Raw genomic sequence first — 22,031 nt, 5'->3', positions numbered from 1 at the left:
GCACAACCACCCTATAATGATGCAAATCCACCCGCTCTTTTCATATTCCCCATAAATCATAAACAGTGTCTCAAAATAAGCTTAGATTAAGCCATCATTAGGCCTTAGTTCAATTAGGACATTTAATTAGCTTTTATAAATTTGCCTTATAAAAAAAAAACATTATGGTATGTATCTTAAGACAAAACAATGGCATTGACATATTTTAAGATTTGTCAGTGCAAGTTACTTTCAGTTAAAACTGCTCAAACATGCATTTTAGTCGGGGACTAGGCTTAGAGTCAAATAAGTTGCTGTCAGTTAAAACAGCTCAAACATGCATTTTAGTCGGTTCAGACTAGGCTTAGGTCTGTGAAACCGGGGGTAAATGTTCTGTTGTTGGCTTTATCAATGAGCACATAACACGTTTTCCATTCCACTGTCCTACTTTTCCATTGCTTTTCTATTTAAATGTGTTAGACGGACGTGTTTTGACCGTTGTGGTCATGTATCGCGTCTTTACAGCTTCTCCAGCAGGAGACGGCGTTGTAAAAATGCAGGGGCAGGGAGCAGCAGCTCATTTGCATTTAGAGATACACACACGAAAACATTGTGTTTTTGCTTGCACCCAAATAGGGGCATTTAGGGCATGGAATAATAATTGATCTGTGGGATATTTTGAGCTAACACTTTCTGGGGACACTATGACTGCGTTTACACTGGCACAAAAAATCCGATCTTTTACTCACATCTGACACAGATCACCCCATATTGTACTGGTCCCCACAGTTGTTTTGCTGGAAAATGCGCGTTTCATTTCACGCACGTGCATATGAGCGCATGTTAACGCGCGACACGGTTATCTTTTCCGATCTGCAGTTTATAAACAAACACCGTTGCCCTTTGTCGTTTACCAAACGTAATTAATAGTTGTATTTCACTCTCACTATTTTTTTTGTCAGGCACAAAGTCACAGAACACAGACGTGGAAGTGGCCGGCATTAGCAAGCAAGACACTGAAAGACCAAAAGATGCACTGCCCAGCTGGGTTAGACAGTCAGACAGACTAGAGAGAGATGCACATCAACTTAAAGGCTTAGTTCACCCAAAAATGAAAATTCTGTCAGTAATTACTCACCCTCATGTTGTTCCAACCTCGTAAGATTTTCGTTCATCTTCGGAACACAAATTAAGATTTTTTTTATGAAATCTGAGAGCTGGCTCACTCCATCATAGGGTGCAAGTTAATTGATATCGATATAGTTGTAAAGACATCGTTAAAATAGTCCAAGTGACTACAGTGGCTCAACCTTAAGTTTATCAAGCGACAAGAATACTTTTTGTGCGCAAAAAAATAATGAGTTTATTCAACCATCTCTTCTCTTCCATGTCATTCTCCTAAGCTGTTGACGTAGTGTAACAGCGCAGCATTTCTGGGTTGTACGTCAGAACGTAGCCTCACTATTGGCCAACGCTGGTCATGTGTGTGATGCTGGCCAATAGTGAGCCTACATTCTGACGTACAACCCAGAAGCGCTGCACAGTTACAGATATCAATTACCTAGTAGCCTATGAGCCAGCTCTCAGATTTCATCAAAAATATCTTAATTTGTGTTCCGAAAATGAACGAAAGTCTTACGGGGTTGGAACAACATGAGGGTGAGTAATTACTGACATAATTTTCATTTTTGGGTGAACTACCCCTTTAACTTCACTGTTCTTTGCTGACATCAAATTTGGAGAGGAGAGAACACAAGTCTGTGTTCCCGCAATTCACTCTCATGGTGTTTTTTTTTCTTTCTCCCTTTTCCTGACCAGAAGGATAGTTCCACTTAATTTTCTAATTGATGTTGTAAACTTTGATTGACACGCTTTGACACGAAGGGGAGGCGGTGCCTTGAGTAATTTGCGGGGCCCTAAGCAACTTGCCTAGTGTGCATATAGGGCTGATCGGCTCTGGAGGCAGGCGTGTCTGTATGCGCTCGCTCACAGCTTTTTATTGAGGCGGGAACTTTATCTTTGTAAAGAAAATAAATTGCGCGAACACATTTAGGATTTCAACCTCTACCCGTGAAAATAAAACAGATAAATAAATAAAACAGCTTCACTACTAAAAGCTACACTATATTTCTCAGCAATGAGGTGATAACTTCGCTGTAATTAAACCAACAAGCTTCACTATTCGCTCCGTGCACGGCGACCGTTGACGTTCGAACTTGAGTGTGTGGGCCAGTAGCCTACTTCTGGTGAAAACTTCCAGTGATCTGACAGCGAGCGAGAGCGAGAGCGAGAGACAACAGCGACCACAGAGATATTTTTCACAATGAGTGTTTTTAGGATTCAAGAGAGGTGACTTGCCTTTCAGAGGGTGACAGCCTCAGTACTTCATCGTTGTGTGCCGTTATGTACCATTTCGTCACGTTACAACAGTTAAGTTAGCTGTCATTCCCCGTTGACGCTGCGGTACGGGCATGAGTGGATAGGCCTACAGAAGATCCGGAGGGATGACTTCAACCCGACCAAATTTTTAAATGCATATAATTTTCAGTGTATTTCACCTGTGCGTTTCTATGCTTTCTATTACTGCATTTATTTTGTGCAAGTGAGATGAGTAAAGATCTGTTCCATAAATCATTCATCATATGTCTGGTGTTTAAGCAGCACTGTATTATACTACGTGTAAAATATACACAAACTTACCTATATTAAATTGTGTGTGGTACCTACAGTTAAAAATGTAAATGTAAAATATTTGATGATAATATTGATCGAGCAATTGATGTAAGTAAGTAAAAATATATGCGCATAATTTAGAAAATAGTATTTATGGAGATAAATTGTAGCCAATCTCAGGGCAAACATGTGAATGTTCACGTGCATTTTATGCAAACAGCTCTAATCGTAGTTGTAACTCTATATTTACAGTAGGCATAATTGTCATTGTGTATACAGCATGAGTCAAATACAATCTTCTGTTTGTGAACAGTTGTATTTCATTCATTAATCTGACTATGCATCTGTGCATTTAATTGCCATTGGCTCGTGTGATAGTAATATGGACATTAGTAGTATTTTAAGTGATAATTGATTCTATAAACAACTATAAAAGATAATTTTCGGCTTTCTCCAGCTCCCTGCACCGGGCGTAATGCGAAACCGGAAGTGTCTATGCGCACACTCGCTGATCCGAAATCCAAAATGAATTCATTAAAAAAAAAAATATTACAGGGCTACTTTATTTCACTTTCAGAATTCTAGATCTGAGCTGTAGATAAACGAAAAATTATTTCCGGACTATATCTGTTCCGTCAGATTTTGCGCTGCAAAACATTCATTAGTCATGACAGCTGTTATTGTCCTTGCTGAAAAATAATCATGACCACCCGACATAAATAATTTTAATAGCACGGCATCATATTGGGCGGGAATTAATGTAGGGGAGCGCGTTGTACAACCTATCGCGGGGTTAAATGTAACATGGACCTTTTACATAGTTAGTCAGGGTCAAGCAGGTTGTGTTTCCGCTCTTTTTCTCTTGATGCCAGAAGACGGTCTCTCACGGATTTGTGGAAAGTTTTGATAAGATTTCGTGAAGATACTGGACAAAGAGTGTTTTGACACCATGCAAGTAAATTTTTTCATCACACGTTTTTTTTCGGTTTCTGAGTTGGGTGTGTACGTCACCAAATCTATATTACCTTAATCACTGTACGGTTGGCTAAAGCATAGCACCATTTTTAAAACATATCAGCAACTCCTAGCAACTGTTAGCTAGGCTTAAACTATTTTTTTTCTGTAGTTGTAGCACGGTGTTACAACTAAGTCGCCAAGTATACAATGATAATGAAATGAAAACAGGGAGCCACACAATTTCAGGTTTGAGTATTTATTTATATATTTATTTTGTTGGACTTTCACAAACAATGTTGGAATTTAAATGTCAAAGTATGATTTTTCACATTTGTTTATTATGCATTGATCACTTGTTTATTTATTAAAAAGCCAGTTTTTCATGCAATAAACCCTTTAAAATGTGATTTTGAGCTCGTTTTAATTAGGTATTCTTAATAATAATTTAGCATGCAGCTGCCACACACAAATATAATTCAATAGCAATTACAATATTTGACGATTTTATTTATTTATTTCATATTTCTCTATTCATGATATTGATCCTTAATAGAAGTATGATTGGATGAGGGATGGATGTATGAATATCTATCTATACAGATGTACAAACAATATCAAACTATACAGATAAAATAGTACTGAATTATGTGTGTTACACACAAGTGTTACAACTAACCCCTCTGTCTGTTACAGTTAACCTCGCATATGTGGTAAGTTGTAACATCTGCACTTCTGTCACTTTCAGTGCAACTGTACAAAAATGGTAGGTCCTTGAAAAAAAAACGTTAAGTGTTCATTTGTAGCAGAGATGTGTATGCTGCTTGTGTAAAAAAAAAAAAAAAAAATATATATATATATATATATATATATATATATATATATATATATATATATATATATATATATGATTAATCTAACTTAATTATGTTTTTAATAATTGAGCCAAAACCAAAATGTGTTAGGTTGTGCCCGCACTCCCCTAAACACAGATATCGGATACCAGTCCTGTCTAAAGTGAGTGTAAACCGTAAAAAAAAATCGATCTGGTCAAAAGATCGGATCTGTGCATTAAGACTTGCAGTTTCACAGTTCACACTTACAAATAAGTCAGATAGAATTAATGCGTATTTGGCGTGCTGTCCGAGGAGAGGGCTCCGGGCTCGGTATTCGGCTCGAACCCAGAGTACTCCCCCCGTATTCCTGGCTGTGAAAGAACAAGCCAAGAGTGAGGAGTCGGGGTGGTGGAGGGATGCTGAAAACTGTCAAGGAATGTTAGGTGAGTTGACAGTGAATATATATGCTTCCTCTCATGCTGATAGGGTAGACATGGTAATTGTTTGATGACGAGTTGATTGATTGATTATTTGAACGTGCTCCTCCCGAACTTTGTTTATAAAACATCATGTAAATGCAGCCTATCTTGTAAAAAGGGACATAATAGGTCCCCTTTAAGACTAGATTATTTGCTATCCCAGACAAGGCTAGCAGAAGAGTGAGCAACAAGAACCTAGTTAGCAGAAGAGTGGGAAATGGGACCAAGTGACAGACACTATCAGAGGTGTTGGAATTGAAAATGATGGCCAATGGTCCATGAAGTCCTCAAGCACAGAGTGGCAGAGGAGTTGTAAGGACAAAAACCGTTTACGTAAATTGGAGATGGAGGTGTTGAACCTCTAATGGAAAAATGGTGTCTACACTGACTTCATGTCAAAGAAAGTACAAACTTGCATTAGAAATGTGTTGAATTAAAGCGGCCAGACTGGTGCTGCTCTGTTCTGGTGCTGCCAGTGGGCTGTTTACTGCTGCAGTCTGATGAAGCAACTTAAAAAACAATAAGGTTGGACAAAAAATACAAACTGAAGGTCAACACAATTATTAACCCCACATAATCCTATATTTCTCTCTGCTCTCTTGTTGAGGTTGAGTTGTACATATGTGTATGTCTACTTATGCCACACACACACACACACACACACACACACACACACACACACACACACACGACTCGAAACACACTCCACAAGGACGTGAACATAGGAGCATCTAGCTATTCAATGTCATGCATTGCCACATTTTGAAATACGACAAAATGCAATTCATAACACAAAACAAATATATATGTTATATTCTCAGCATTGCTATCAGGAAGTCTGAAATACGTATCTGTTAGCATCCCCATTCATCTCAATGGCCGCCACCCCAAGTACACAATTTCAAATCTCCCATGTGACTAAATACTCTGTAGCTGCAAGAAAATGTTCTCATGATAAAGCTGATTGGCTGATGGCTTAAACGAGGATGCGCACAGTCCCAAAACCTTCACTAGCAACCATCCTGGGCTGTGTTTTCCAAAAGGATCGTAAGCCTTAGTTGATCGTAGGACAATTGCCACCAATGGTCTCTGTGATCGACTTAGGCTTATAATTCTGCCCTACAAAGGCAAAAGACCTTAAGTCGCTAGAGTGTGGAACTGAGAAAAATTACTTTAAAGATTTGTAGTTGTCCCACCAAATTAATTATAGGTAGGACACTGGAAATCTGGCAAATAGATGTTTTAGTAATGAAAATTATATCCATAAAAAAATCTTGAGCTCAAACTTGACTTTTGAGCACTATTTTAAAGTTACTTTACTCTGCCTTTGTATTGTCAGCAAAAAGTGAGAAGTCATGCCAAGGCAAAAGGCAGTAACTTCCACATTATCAATATTTAGTTGCTGATCACCATTAACAAAATCATTATAGTAACACCTGTATAAAATCTAGTGATCATGGCATTTATTTTGTATGATTTACAATTATTTATAGCCATCTACTTATTGCTATCCTGTGCTTTGGTTGCATTCTGATGGCATTATTAATACATTAGACATGACAAAATACCTCCATAGATATATTAGTCCAGCGTTGGCTCGACCGTGTTTAGGGCGGTGCTGAAGGCGCCGACGAAGTTTTGGCACTCTGCCAGCTAGATGCATGAGTGTTTCAACCAGGTCCGGTACCCGAACTGGGTGAGGCGGGGCTTTAGTTCTTTGTTGTATTCATCTGCTACGGCATGTGTAACATTTTCCTGTCAACTCTGCATAATCCTCTGCGGTTTCAGACAATACTAAATGTTCTGACCGCATTTGTGCAGGACAAAGCTCTGAGGACATCAGAAGTTAGAGGGACTGATGGCAGCTGTACAAAGTACACAGGCTACACCGTAATTGTAATTTTAATGGATAGTAAAACAAATGCAGAACACCGTACAATCTGGTAGGTAGCATTATTTAATAGAACACCGGCACAGTAACTTCATATTGACGTGCAGCTAAACAAAGGCAGAGTACCGTAACTCAATTTGAGTGTTCCAAAACAAAGCCAAAGAGCGGTAACTGGTGTTACGGTGTTCTGCCTTGGTTTCTCATGGGCTTTTGGAAGTTACTGTTAAGACAACTCATTATTTTCTCGAAAAAACAATGGAATTGATTCAAGATACTCATCCACATGCTAAAGGAGGTCAACGAAGTTACTGTCTTTTGCCTTTGCACGGCAGAATGCTTTTGGGAAACGCAGCCCAGATCTGTGACCGCATAGACAGCAGAGAGAGAAAATATAAATACATTTATTGCTTTTAAGAGCCTTCCAAAGCAAGATTGGATTAATTTTGTGAAGATTACCAATACACAGCTAAACATTTAGCCTCCATAGCATGTAGTTACAGCAAGTGCTAATAGGGCAATGCTAACCTGCAAATCTCTTGGTGCAAGAGAGTCTGTAGTCTACATTAGTACAAAAACTGTCTGCAATTAGTTTTCACATTCAGGTCAACTACTATCATAACAGAGCAACAGGTTGAACATAATCTTGTTAGCAAAGGTAGCTTTTAAAACATGTTAGCTAGCTACTTAAATAACACTTCTGGTGTAATTGTCACTGTCTGGTGCACAGGTGGTCCCTATAACCCCCTTGAGTACTGTGGTTTGTTATGACCACATAACCCAAGAACACACTATGGGGCTGTTTACACCTCACAGTTTTCAACAAAAAATTGAACACTTAAAGTGTTTTGACAGTTCATTTACACGACAACAACATTTTGAGGGCCTGCAAATGCTACATTTTGAAACTGGGTTTCAAAGTGCAAGTTTTAGGAAACAATACCGTTATTGTCACAGTGTAAACTACAAAAATGTGATTTTGTGTAGTTTTTATTTTTTATTTTTTACAAAGGCATGCATAATACAGTGTTTTTTATCGCAAATCTTCAAAAATGGGTTGTGTAATAGCACTTACTGTAGAGCTAACATTAGAGTACAGGGTATTCTGGGAAACCAAAGCATTCTGGTTTTAGATGTTTCACTCCCTCACCCGCTTAAAGAAGATGTTTGTAAAGCAGGAAACTAGAGAATACTGAACACACACACACATTTGACTCTTGCAGACAGCGGTCGATGCCCCTAAGGGTTCAGATCTTGTTAGCAGAGCAAACAGGCTCCACCTTAGACAGCTTTGGACTCCACCCCATTTGGGAATCACAGAGAGAAACCGAATGGAATTGGCTGAATATAGTAGGTGGAATCTAATTGCCTGGGTTGTTAGCAATTTGATTAGTATACTTGGTTGCTTGCCACACAGGTTTGTGCTTTTAACATTACACATTTACAGACAACTTTTTACTTTTTATTCATTTAAAATCTCTCTCTTTCTCAGGCCGCTGGTCATGGGTCTGTCTCTCTGAGCTCAGCGTGTTCTCTCTAGAGATTAATTAGCTGATAATCAGACAGAACAAGTGTTCCACCACACCGACACTAATTAACATTATGCTTAATTAAAGCTTTACTTTTTGTGTTGTTGAAACCTGCTTTGTTCTCTATGTTCTGTAAAATGGTTTGTCATGCTGCTATTGCTACGGGTTAGAGAAATTTCTCTCCCGCTCTCATTTTTCCTCCTTTAATTTTACATGAAATTCTGTTTGACTGTAGTGTATGCCTGTATATGGTTTTACATGCTGTATATCAAGCTACATTGTTACATGTTATACTGTCTAAACCTGCCATGGTAAATTGCATGTGCATGTTTGTCAGTGGGAGGGGTAATGTAACCACTCCATATTGGGGAAAGCTTGCCCGTCTCCAGATGGTACTATGTGGCTCAGTAAATCAAATCCCCCACTGAGTTTCTTTTGAAGATTTTTTTTTTCTTTCCTAGAAGCACTGCCCATATCCAATATTTTTGTTTACAGCTAATAAAATAGCATGCAAGAGCAATGTTCAGTGACATAAATGACAAACACAGCTCATGTTGATATTATTTAATAAATGCCTTATCCTGTAGCTAAATGATTGCTTGTTGAATAGTATACAGCTATAATGCTATTTTGTTTGACAAAGAGATAAAACCTGCTCTATGTCAATTCCTATGTCACTCCTAAATTTGGCTCAACAAACGGCATGATTATGTCAGACTGCCTGTTTGTTGAGCAATGGCTGACAGGAATTACGTTTGGCGCCCATAGTGGTGCCGAAACTAAACACCACCTTGACATTAAGATGTACACCTCTCTTTTGTTAACATGTTTTTCCGTGATTTTCTTCATTTCATAATGATAATTCTATACAACATGCACATTATAAGGTCAAACCATGCAATGAACAAAATAATGTTTTCTATCCACCTTATTTTTCACGCAAGAGCAGGCGCTGCTATTTTTAAAATATAATGTGTTCGATTTCCGGTAAACCACTTCCGCTTATCGTAGTTGTATTGTGAACCCGTAGTTTTGTGTCGACTGTGTAGTTTTGACTGGCTAGCTATCTTTTAATATGGACTGCAGACAGACTAGCGTCCTTTGCACAGTTAGGGTGTGCCATAATAGCTGGTTCAAGCGTAAAAAATACCTGCAAGAAATTTGTTTTGACCATAATCCATAATCCACGCACCAGAACTGAATGTGTATGTGGAGCACCCTATGATCTGCGCTGCAAGAAGCTCGTCGGCTTTGGTTAAAAGCATTTTTGTAATGTGTGAACACGCTGGCAATGCAAGTTGCTTGTTCTTTTTGTTTTAGTCAAATAGTTAACAGTGTATCCGTTGCATTAACCGTTTAATCACCATTTTGAGTTCTTTGCACGCACATGCTTAATGTGTGAAATAGTGTCTGTTAAATTACGTTATTAAGGTTCTAAACGCAGCAGTAATTTATGTATTTCTCTTGTGTGTATTTGAGCAACACATTTATGAGAAACCGCCAACATTTCCGTACTTTTTACTCTTTCCACATCGATAATGGCAGACCCACAGAAGATCATCCCTTTGATATTTGGTCACTTCTTTATGATAGAAATGTTACAGCCACTGTAATTTCTTGAACAATAACATGTGGACATCAAAACACGCACACTCATGAGGGTTTACACTTTTATTTTTAAGTCGCGATGCATGAACAGTTTACATATTTAGTAACATATTGATGTATTCTCCTGTGTTGGTAGGTTTATAGATTATTTACGTTACAAATCTGGTGAAATTGCACATATTGCATTCCCATATGAACGCTATAAGCAACCCAATCTCACAACAAATGCAAATATGGCATTTGTTAAACGAGCTGCTGAGACGCGCATGAAAGACCCATCTACTCCGAGTCACAACACAAACTAATTGAAAATGTTCTCATAAGTTGTTAGACCACTTCTACATTTCATCCCCCCACTGTGTTATACACCGCAGGTGTGGTAATATTAACCATCACAGTGTTTAAAGGGGTCATATAATGGTACATGCACTTTTACAAGTTGATTGTACTGAAATGTGTGTTGGCAGTGCCTGTACACATCCATCATAAAATGATAAAAATCCATCCAGTATTTTTTTTTTAATCTTCTTATATGTTTTCCCCCATCTCAAATCAAGCCGTTCGACCGTGTGACTTCACACGGTCGGATGCCCCTCCCACGATTGTTGATTGACAGCAGCGTTTCAACACAGACCCGTCAATCATAGTCCGCGCGGACCGGCGCGGTCATTGTTGATACGCTGGAGCACTGTCTATGAGCAGAATGGCGTCTAAGCGATTGTGGTGTTCTGTTCTTGGGTGCAATAAGTCATTTTGATGTTCCTAAATCCGAACCGCTAAAGACGCAGTGGCTAAGTTTGTTTTCGAAGGGAATATTCCCTACGATCAACCTCAATGCTTTCATGTTTGCGCGAATCATTTCACACACCAGACTGCTTTACAAACGAGGGTCAGTAAAGCTGGTTTTGCTAAGAAGCTGCTCCTGAAAAAAGGATCGGTACCAACTATTCGTGTTCCTGCTGCACCTCCAGAATAACTGAAGTGAGTATAACGTTTTATTAACCTTTATATTAATATTTATATTAATCTTTGCAAATCGCTTGCACGCTTCACGATGAATGCGGCTAAGGTTTACACTCAGGGTACATTACGGCATGTTTTCTATGTACGACGCTCTCAATATATTTCATAATCCCACGTTTATAATGAACAACATGTTATGGTTATTGTGTTATTACAAACGGTGTACGCACAGAACAGAGGGGCGGGGTGAGCAAAGCTCATTATCATTTAAAGACACATGCACTTAAACGGCGTGCTGAAAACAGAGCTGTTTTTGACCAGGTAAAATTAGTGTTTTCTTACAATACTAATGAGAATTTTTAATTAACCTGTTAAGCCTCACCAGTGCGTCGGCGCACTGAAGTGTTTTTTTATATATATAGTTCAAAGTTACTATCAGATTTAATGTTATACCTTGACAAACTATACATCATTAAAAAGATATAAGACTCAAGTTTCAGTATTTGACCACTATTGTATTCTGAAAAACTTATAGCAACAGTTATTTCTTAATTTGTGTCAGGAGTTATGAAATGAAAAAATGAGTCGATACCTTTAATATGAATTATGACCGTCAGCCGCTTTCATTCATAAAAAACTCCGTGCTGTCGTCATGACAGCGATACACAAAACAACGTCCCTCAGGGCTTTAGCTCAAAAATGTGCAGATTTGGAGAAATATTGATATATTCTCATAGGTTTACATCAGATTTCTATAGACAGGAATAATATTTATTGAATTTATACCCAAATGCGTCGATGTAATCATTATGAGCGATTGGATACTCTGAGACTGTGTTTTCAATTCATACCAATAGCCTGAGGGCGCTATATGCACAATAATTGTCCATATATGGAACATGAAGAAGAGCCATGATCATGTGACATTCCAGGACGTCACTGATACACACAAAGCTACAGAGTTCGCGCTGTAACATGCAGATAAAAGATGTTTTGAAGATAATAAACATGATTGCAATGATATTTGAGTTACCTGTGTTTTTCAAGCCATGTCAGGTATTTTCATAATAATAGATTATATTTATAATGTAATGCTAATCTATATAGAATATCATTGTGCAGAACACCATACAATAGTATATTTTCTGTCTGTTTTTTTTTTTATCTGAAGCCAAATTAGATCACAGAAGATTATTTAAAACACTCATCTTGCGTTATAAATTAAGTTTGAAGCACAAACATGGTTTTAATCTCATAAATTGTCGTGTATTGATGGTGTGCTAAGCTAACATGCTAGCTAGCCTAGGTGCACCTGCAACCTAGAAGTTATATTTTATGATTTTGTTTCTAGATAGAAATGCTTGCTGAAATGTTTCTTTATTCCAGAAGGGCATTTTATACAGTTAGATACAGTGAGAACTTTGATAAAAGAATTTAGGGATTGAAACCCTATGAATAGCCTGTGAATAGCCAGTCGTTAGTAGCTATAATGCAGACAAAAGAAATGCATATTTCGAGCCATAACCAGGCTGGAGAGGTGTGAATGTGTGCATGGGGAGACTGAGACTGAATGGGGCTCGTTTGCACCACAAAACAATAGAGACAAAAGACTGAATAGATGACTTAGAAGATGACTAAACATCAGTAGCATTTTTAGAGTCTAATCAAAATAAAGTCATGACATGATCTTGAAAAACATTTAACTAAATACAGAGTTTTAGACTTATCATCTTCATATTGTACATATAACATGGTCAGACATGTGGCTTTAGCTGCAGTGCATTTCTAGATTGCTACAGTGTCAACTTCAATTTTATTTTCATGAAAATGTTTCATAAAAATAAATTTCTAATAACTTTACAAAATTTTGAAGCTATTTATAACTATTTTTTTCATTATGACAATAATTAATTCTACATTTACAATAAACTGCCAGGTGTCAGCTTTCAAATGAGATCATACTTGTGCTTTTAGTGCAAAGGGATCATGAACTGTATCTGTTTCAGTTTGGGTATGTCATTTCTGGGGATTTTTCAAAAGTGGGGTTGCAGCTTAACAGGTTCAAGTATATTACAAACTTTTAATTTAGACCCTAAAGAATCATATTAGCTTGTAAACAAATGGCATTATATGACCCCTTTAATAGTGTTTTGTGCATGGCTTCTTACCTACCGGCTAGCGAAACGGAAGTCTAACACATTAAAAGGAAGTATGTCATCGTATTTAATTCCGCATTGCAAAATAAGGTGAATAGAAAGCAAGTCCCAGCTTTCAAAAAATGTCAAACATTAGAAGACCAATCAAAGGCAAAGGCATCATTTGTTTTTGTTTTTTGTTTTTTTGCTGTGGTCTAGGATGTAAGTGTGTTATCCTGACCAAGAAAAAACATATGTTTTGAGCCTTTCTTTTTTGAAAATAAATTGATATTACCCTGGGTGTTGGTGAAATGTTATTAAAACATAAGCTTGGCAAACACTGGTGATTTTTCTGTGCCCTAATTTACGTAGATAAGCTGTACTTGCATAACTAGAAAAAAAGCTGCCTGGGGTGATTCCAACACCAGGACTTTGGCTCTACCTCTTTTGCTGCATATCTTTTATGTTTATTTTCTTCCAGTTTCAACAATTTGATTTTATCTGTCAAGACACAGCATATTAAAATACGAGTTGAAAAACCTTTTTCTGTTGTAAAGTAAACTACATGTTTCATGCCCTGCAGAATTATATGACACAATTAGCAACTATTTCCTTTTAGCATGATGAGGTGATACACCATTTTTCATTGAACTTAAAATTGAATCCAGCTGAAAATATTCCTTTATATTGTGGGTTAATTCCATTGTGTTGTGGGCTAATTTTCTTGTGTTTTGAGGTAATTCCGAGGAGCTGTGGGCTAATACTGTTGCATTGTAGGCTAATTCTGTTTTGCTGTCAACATTTGTTTGCTTCTCAAATGCAGTTGAGGCTGAACACACACACACACACACACACACACACACACACACACACACACACACACACACACACACACACACACACACACACACACACACACACACACTTTGTGGCCATAAATAAGGTGAATTTTATTTTGGCCCTGAGAAGTATAATGGTAAAGTTACCTCTTAGATTGGCCGTTCATCTAGCGGTTGAAATGACCGCCCTGCCTACTCTGTTCCACACCATCAGGTTTTCATGGCCTGTGAACTGTGTGTGGTCCATTTTGATACAGCACACCTGAGCAGTCTCAAAGTCATTTCTGAAGCTACAAATCTGATGGAACATTCTAGCATTTAGACTGCTTAGAAACACAACAGAACAGCAGACGTATTTGTTCCTCTTTCATGTTTTGTTGAACATCAAGGATGATGAACTCCTATCAGCAGAGCAGAAATCAGAACTGACAGAAACAGAGGAATACTCTGTATCTGTGGTTTCTCTGTAAACTCAACATCATGCCTGAATTATTTAAAATGTTTTTGGTATCAAAATGCATTTGTGTGTTCTATTCCCGTCTCTGCCTAAAGCATGTTATACACCTGCAGTAACAAAGCTAATATCATCAAATCACACCCACTGATGTCTAAATAGAGCAAGAGAACAAGAACTGAGGTGTAAACAGCGAGAAAAGGGTAAAATGGAATGTTATGACCTAATACTCAAATATCTTGTCTTTTGTGATTCTTCTATGTTAGGTTTAGGCAAGTTCGGTCCTAAAGAGCCGCTGACCTGCAGAGTTTAGCTCCAACCCTAATCAAACACATCTGAACAAGCTAATCAATGTCTTCAGGATCACTAAGGCTACAGGCAGGTGAGGGTTTTTTTCAGGGTTGGAGCTAAACTCTGCAAGACAGTGGCTCTTTAGGACCGAACTTGCCTACCCCTGTTCTATGTGAACAAGACCTCTGATGTTAGTGAATGTACCTATTTAACTGAAATATCCTGCCAGGTTAGATGAAGTAGTTTCACAGATCCAGACCTTTTTGGTTGTTTGTATGAAGTCTGATCCACTTACCATTTACTCTGACCAAGAACTGGCCACTTAGACAAGACTGATTGACATGTAAAGGGACCCGATTTTTGTGCCGTTTATGGACAGGTTTATCTGAAATAGTTAATGCTACACTGGGAAAGCATGGGAGCTGTACAGAAATGTGTATTTAAAAAATAACTTCTTTAATGAGAACTATAATTATTACTACTAAAATATAACATTTTAAGAGACTTATTAACATTGACACAGTCAGATTGTGGAGATGGATGTATCCAAAAACATCACGTCAGGCTTGGTGCAAATTTCTTTTAAGCTTATTATTGAAACTTTCTTGTGTGTCTCTTGGTAAAACCATGTAAATCAGTTGCATCCACTAAGAGCTTCAGTCACATGCAGGACCTGTTATCAGCTCTGCTCTAGAGGTACAGAGAAAACAGCCACAGTGTCTGAACACTGGCCCACGAGAGGCAAAACAAACGGTCCAATCATGGTACTGGCGGGATGAAAAGAAGTTCTGATTGATGTAGTGCCATAACATTGAGTAGCTAATTACTGCAGCCTCCACGAGAGAGAGCATGGTTCTCCACATCAGCCCCATACAGAGAACCACGGCTTATAACCACTTCAGACTCCAGCCATAGAACATAGCCGGCCTAGATCGATCGATCATTAATGAGATTGGGTTAGTGACAGAGATGGATTGAGGGAGAAACAAAGAGAGAGAGAGAGAGAGACATAAAGCTGCCCCTAAAAAAGTGCTTAGGTAAACAATGTGATTAAGAGGTTGGTTAATCAGAGACCATTCACGTATACTAATAGCTTTGCAGTAAAAAGCAGAATAAATCATGTTGGGTATAAAATGAGACCTACTCATATCATCCATTTCAAATTTACAAAACCCTATGCTGCATAAGACTAAAATAAACTTGTGGTCAGTCTCTTTACATGTCAGTCAGATTATCTCTTCCTGTCTGACTTAATGGTTCTTGGCCTAAAATATGCAAAGTCTAGACTTTATGCTGATAGAGACCCTCTGCATGTGCTAATAGTTCTGCAGTAAAAAGCAGAATGAATCACGCTGTGCTTGAGATGAAGACAAGCTCATATCATCCATTTCAGATTTACACCCCCCTAAACTGCACAAATAAACAAAGCGATCTTTTGTTGCTTCCATTACATGTTGTTTAGACAGTTTCATCTTGTGAATTTTAATCCTGTGATTTTAAGACAGAATCAAGAGGTCAGGCTATGGCAGATCAGCACTGGTGTGTTAGCCTCTGGTAGATGCCATAGCTACACCTTGTGGTTCCAAAATCCATCTTTCTTCAACATATCGCAAACATTTTGTAATATTATTGAAGCTTTTTCAGTGCCTGGTTTTAGACTTCAGACATTTCTGCTGTCAGGATAGCAAAGGTTCTTGTAGGGATTAGTCCCTAGGTCTTCAACCCTGATTATAATCAAACAGTCTTGAACCAGCTAATCAAGTTCTTCATGGTCACCTGAAAATCACAAACAGGTGTGTTGAAGCAGGTTGGAAGTAAACTTTGCTGGGCAGTGGGTCACCAGGAGCATAGTTGAAGTGTTCTGGATTAATCACATGGCATTTATGGCTCAGCTAATTGGATCAAATTTTTTTATAATTCCCTTGAGCAAAGATGGCAGATTTCAAATTACATACTTCCAAGACCTATACCAGGCAAACAACTGCCATTGAGATAAACAGAAATGTTAACGGATACCTTTCTCCAGGTATTATAGACTAAAGCTGAGCTCAGACTACAGGAGTTTCATGACGATTTATGTATGATTTTCCCATCCCGACATTCGGAGAAAAAAACGCGTCCAGGGAATTGGTCTGTTCAGATGTCAGGCCCAGATTATCTGGTAATGTGAGGCGTTTACAGATCAAATTTTAAACCTCCGGATGTGCTCACGGACACATCGGAGCCGCCTTGACAATATCAAACATGTTTGATATTTAGGATTTTAAATCGGGAAGATACAGCTATGATTACATCAGTACTTCCACAATAGCCAATGGGAGACAAGTCTACAAGGAGATGGAAGTGACGGAACTTCTGAAATGGCAACGCGAAACAAGCAGCTGTACGGGTTCAGTGGACAACGGAGATGGAGGAACGGCAAGTCGAAATCTGACAACAACACGACTGCCTTAATAATGTCTCCTCATATAATGTCAACAGCAAATTGCTGTGACACAGTATCCATTTTGTTTACCTCGGTTTCCCCGTGAGATCACGTGAGGTGATAAATCTGGCATGATAATCTAAAAGAATATCTTTTAGTGTGTGATGCTCCATGATTTTCAAATCTTGTAGTGTGTGCTAAAGCCCTGCATGGGCTTAAAATCTAGGCCCTAGCCTGGCCCTGGCCCGAGACGCTCAGGCCCTAGCCCGACCCGTGTCCGACAGCTCATCAGAATTCTCAGCCCGAGTCCAACTGGAGCCCGTTTTTTTATACTACTGTTGCAGCCATTAAAATAGTTCCGTTTTGTTTACAATGGCAAAGTAATGTTTCTTTTCATTTCTTTTTAAGTCAATTTAGACAAATGTTCGGAGCAATTTTTGTGTTAGCTTTTTTTTTTTTTTTTTTTTTATGCCGACCAAGCAGCCGACAGAGAGTTAAACATGTTTGATCAATTTAGCCTCTCAAATCAACACTTTACTTGACTACAATAAAATCCACACTTAACACAGAACGAGCCAGTCTTGACAGTTGAAGGAAGGAAGGACAGTTCAATATAAAAAGAAGGATAAGCCTAAAACAGGCAAGAGGCCCGGCCCGCGTATGAACTATGACTTGAAAATTGTCCCGAAGCCCGGCCCTAGGAGCGTAAATAAGTCGGGGCCCGTCGGGCTCGGGATGAAATGCAGGGCTTTAGTGTGTGCAGGTTTGAGATCTGAAAGAAGAAAATATGTGAAGGTTCTCCATACTGTATGTGCGTGATGCAACCAGATTTCACAATCGGTTAAGATTTTAAAACTCCTGTAGTCTGAGCCCAGCTTAAGCTACAAAGTGAGACAGATTTATGCAGGTTTTCAAAACCCTAGTTCTGCAAAACTAGGTATGATGCAATGGTTTCCTTTCCTTTATTAAAACTCCCTCATACCTCAGGGAGGGTTTTAGGAGGAAGTGAGGGGTTGGCATAGGCTCGGGTTTGGGGTGGGTTAAGAGATGTTTGGCATTCAAAAAGAGAAAGGGCACTTGCCTAGGGCGGAGAGATGAATCTACCCACCTCTACCAAGAGAAATCATACATAAGGGGGCAAACAAAACATTAGAAAGTGTGAATCTGGAAGACATACACGCAAGTCCCTGCAGACAAATAAAACAAGCTGTGAAAGATAGAGATGAAGAGGATACGGCAGGGTGAAAAAGGCAGGAAGCTTCCTTTCTGTTCAGAGAAAGCGAGTAGGCATTAGAACCTACAGAGAAACACATACAGTATACGGCCGCGAGCGATCGCGTATGCTAATCACTCACAACTGACAACAGCCAAACTTTGAGAGGGTCAGGATCTTTACCTTCCACATACAAGTAAATAGTCATCTTTTTAACTTTGCTCTGCATTTGCATTGTAAATTAATTGTAATTTCTGCATAAATAAAACCTTCTTCGAGAGAGTGCAAATATGACTCTTTTGTTCATCAGTGGGAAGAACAGGAAAAAGATGTATATCCGCACATGTTCTCAACAATGGCGGAGAGGTAAAGAAATAGAGCGAGAGAGAAAAAGAGAGAGATACCGAGGGACTAAACATTGACTTCCTTTGAACGTGTTCCTGCTTTATATTTCCCTCAGCTGGGGGAGTCTAGGGACCCAAGCTGGATCATTCTGGACTTGCTGATTCACTCAGCCTCTGTAGATACTGACGTGCCTCTTTTATATGGGCTTAAAATGACCCAAATTAGTCCGAACCTGTCGGTGGCTCTTTGAAACGGGTCAACAGAACTACCCGGCTGCACTCAGCCCAGGCACAATCTCAATATCATGTTTTATTCATCACATGTGAATGTGGTTGGGTGGGGTCTCCGCTCATGGGCAATATGGATGCTGCCTGCTTCAGCCAAGCCCTGGCAACAAAACAAAGACACACACACACACAACACTCACATACACACAGAAAGGATTTCATATGGCACTGAATGGAGAAAACAAAACAAAAGAACTCAACAAGCCAAGGAACAGAACAACAATGGAGACAGCACCTGTGAAAGAGTTGGGAGAGTTGCTAATGCTAACAGCTTTCAGCACGTTTTCGAACCCTCACCAGAATTTGATGGTTGCATTGGCCATCTGTAAAAGAGTGTTACAGGTCTATCTATCTATCTATCTATCTGTCTGTCTGTCTGTCTGTCTGTCTGTCTGTCTATATATCAGTCTGTCTGTCTGTCTGTCTAAGTAGAAAGTAACAATCCATCACCATATCAGCAGATCATATATACAACATCTGTTTATATTATACATATTATTGTATCTATTCATTAAAGAAATGTTAAGTTATGAAACGTATATTATAAATGTAAATTTTTTTGGTTTCATAGAATAGTTTTTTGTAAGGAACAGAAAGAAATTAAAATGTTTATCACTGATAAGCTTCTTTTCCATGGAAGCTCCCAAATCTCATTTGTGTTCAAAAGATGATTAAAAAATGCAAGCCAATGCACTAAGTTTGACATTGTTGACACAAAAACAGCACTGAATCAACTTGAGTAAAGTCTGTTCATCACAAAGGTCTTGTATGGCTTCTGTAGATTTCAAAATAAAATAGAGTGAATTACAGAATAATTACAGCATTTGTATGAACTCGTCCTTTGTTTCTGCTTATCCCTGTTCTTCTTGGTCTACTTTCTCCATGTTATAATATTCTCTTGTTCTTGCTACTGTACACTATTTGTTTTCCAACACAAAACATAATTTGGTCAAACCAATTAAGCACATTAAATTAAATTAAGGGAGATGGAAGATACATCAGCCTCTCCACATAGATTTACTAATGAGCAGAAATGGTTTGACAGTGGAATATTTCCCACTACATTTCACCTTTAATTCAGTAATTGCTGCTGAGATGAGGGTATGGCTGGCATGCTGTGTACAGTTTGGAGTGGTAAAGTGCATCCCTGCAGCTAGAGTCTCAAGCACATGCTGGGGCTTTATGAGTCTTATTAATTATTCAGCATTTAGCATTATTCAGCATTGACTATTTCATACAAATAACCATTAAAAGGCGAAACCTCAACAAACATAGCTATATGCACCCACAAGTTACGAGCTAATTACTTTCATGCAGAAAGACTCTATCTTGAATTATTTTCTTACCCCACTGTTATTTTCTCCTTGTTTAAGGAAGTTTACACTTTAAACAAGGAAAGTTACCAATGGGATAAGAAAAATAAAATTTATTGAAGATATATTCTCTGAAAAAAAAATCTACTGTTTCATACAGTTTTGCTAATTGAGTAAATATATCTTGTTTAAAAAAAAAAAAAAAAAGATTAAGAAATGATTTTGTGCTGTGTGGTCTGTAAGCAGGCAGATTGTAACTCATGAAGTATTTGCAGATTCATTCAATTATCAGGTGTGCGATCAGCCAGTCATGTAAACACGTGCTTACACCACACCAGAACAAAGCGCTCATGAATACAAACCTTTAGCCAATCTTGTACTGTAGTTTCTCTGGATGTGACATGCAGAGAGTCATGGATAACAGTCATCCCCCATAGTTTCCCATTAATACCAGCCCTCCTTATCAAAACCTGACCCAATCACCTTAAACATTTGCTATTATAGCCTACACCAAACACACATCTAGACAGACTTTCAAACAGCAGAAGGAAGAACTACGAGGGAATAGGGACGTCTGAAGTGTCTCTCACACATGCACAGCTGAAACAAAAGCATCGAAAGACACCAGGGACTTACGTTCAGTCGGGTTTCTACAGGACACACGCGCGAGAAGAGATGGAGAGAGCGCGCTCCTCTACAAACTGGACAGTCACAGGCTCAGACTGAGAGACAGTGGTCCACATGCACGCTGCTCTTTCTGTCATACACGCAGCTGCGAGGCGGAGTGTGTGTGTGCGAGCGTAGAGCGCAGAGAGAGTCAGTGCCACACACACACACACCCTTGTCTGTTAAACTCTTGGGAGTTGAGCTCAGAGCACACATACACATGCACCCTGCAAAGCCAGACTGCAGCGGTGGTTCTGATAAAGCCAGGTTCTGGAAGCAGGTTCGGGATGACAGCCAGAGGGGAAGTTGTGTGGTTGTGGTTGATAAGACCACTCAGCTGTGGCAGACAAAAGGAATAATGTGAGGCTAATTGATCACTTGCTCCCTCTGCGCTTTATTTGTTCCTCAGAATAACAGCCGCGCGTGGCAGGATATGAATCAATACAGTGTGGCGATATATATCGAAGCGATTAGCCAACATAGACAATTTGATTTCTTTTCTCCTTTCCCTTAAGCACCATATTATCACAAGTTATTTTATTTGGGTCCCTTGGCAAAGCACAATAAGGTGTGATGAACGTTTCTGAAAGGAGAGTGTGTTTCGGCATAATTGCCGTTCTGAATTTGGCACTTTTAATAATCAGAGAATTTTAACAGGAACGTAATGAGTCCAGGTGTGAAATTAGCATTCAGACTTTGCCATGCGGAGAGATCTGAGAGAATGAAAGCATAGTTCTGGAGTTTTCCTCATTGTCTTCGGGCTGTTCTTGAGCTGTGAAACACAATAAGCCCACGCTGACAGTTTGAAGACAATCAGACATTCAGTCAATACTTGCGGCACAGGCAGGCGACCAGACCGAGATCGCAGACGGCCCTGAGGGTGCTGTCTCGGCTAAATGCGCACACACACTTGCACACGTGCTGTGACCATCCCCCTTTTTTCCCCTGCTGGTTTTTGAGAGCACACACACGCCCCCCTGCACAGTAAGATAAGCTGTCCTAAAAGGTCACTAAAGGTCAGCATGCGGCAGAAATCATTTGTGCAGTACGGCATGGGTCATTAGGAGACATTAGGCCAGGGGTGTGCAATCCTGTTCCTGGAGGGCCACCATCCTGCAGAGTTTAGCTCACGCTTGCCTGGAAGAATCTAATAA

General features: G+C 39.0%; 1 protein-coding gene across 1 annotated transcript in view; it reads right to left on the bottom strand.

The window, feature by feature from the left end:
* The window catches only part of sema6d (semaphorin 6D), a 129,580-nt gene extending 108,571 nt beyond the window's left edge, over positions 1-21,009 (bottom strand). The window contains exon 1 of the mRNA XM_079875078.1: positions 20,848-21,009. The gene's annotated coding sequence lies outside the window, so the exon portion shown is untranslated. The remainder of the gene's footprint in view (positions 1-20,847) is intronic.
* Between the last annotated feature and the right edge of the window lie 1,022 nt (positions 21,010-22,031).

The sequence above is a fragment of the Squalius cephalus genome (genome assembly GCF_949319135.1).
Source record: "Squalius cephalus genome assembly, chromosome: 6".
Classification (NCBI taxonomy): domain Eukaryota; kingdom Metazoa; phylum Chordata; class Actinopteri; order Cypriniformes; family Leuciscidae; genus Squalius; species Squalius cephalus.
Note: the sequence above shows the minus strand (reverse complement) of the source record. Positions and strands in the feature narration are given on the sequence as shown.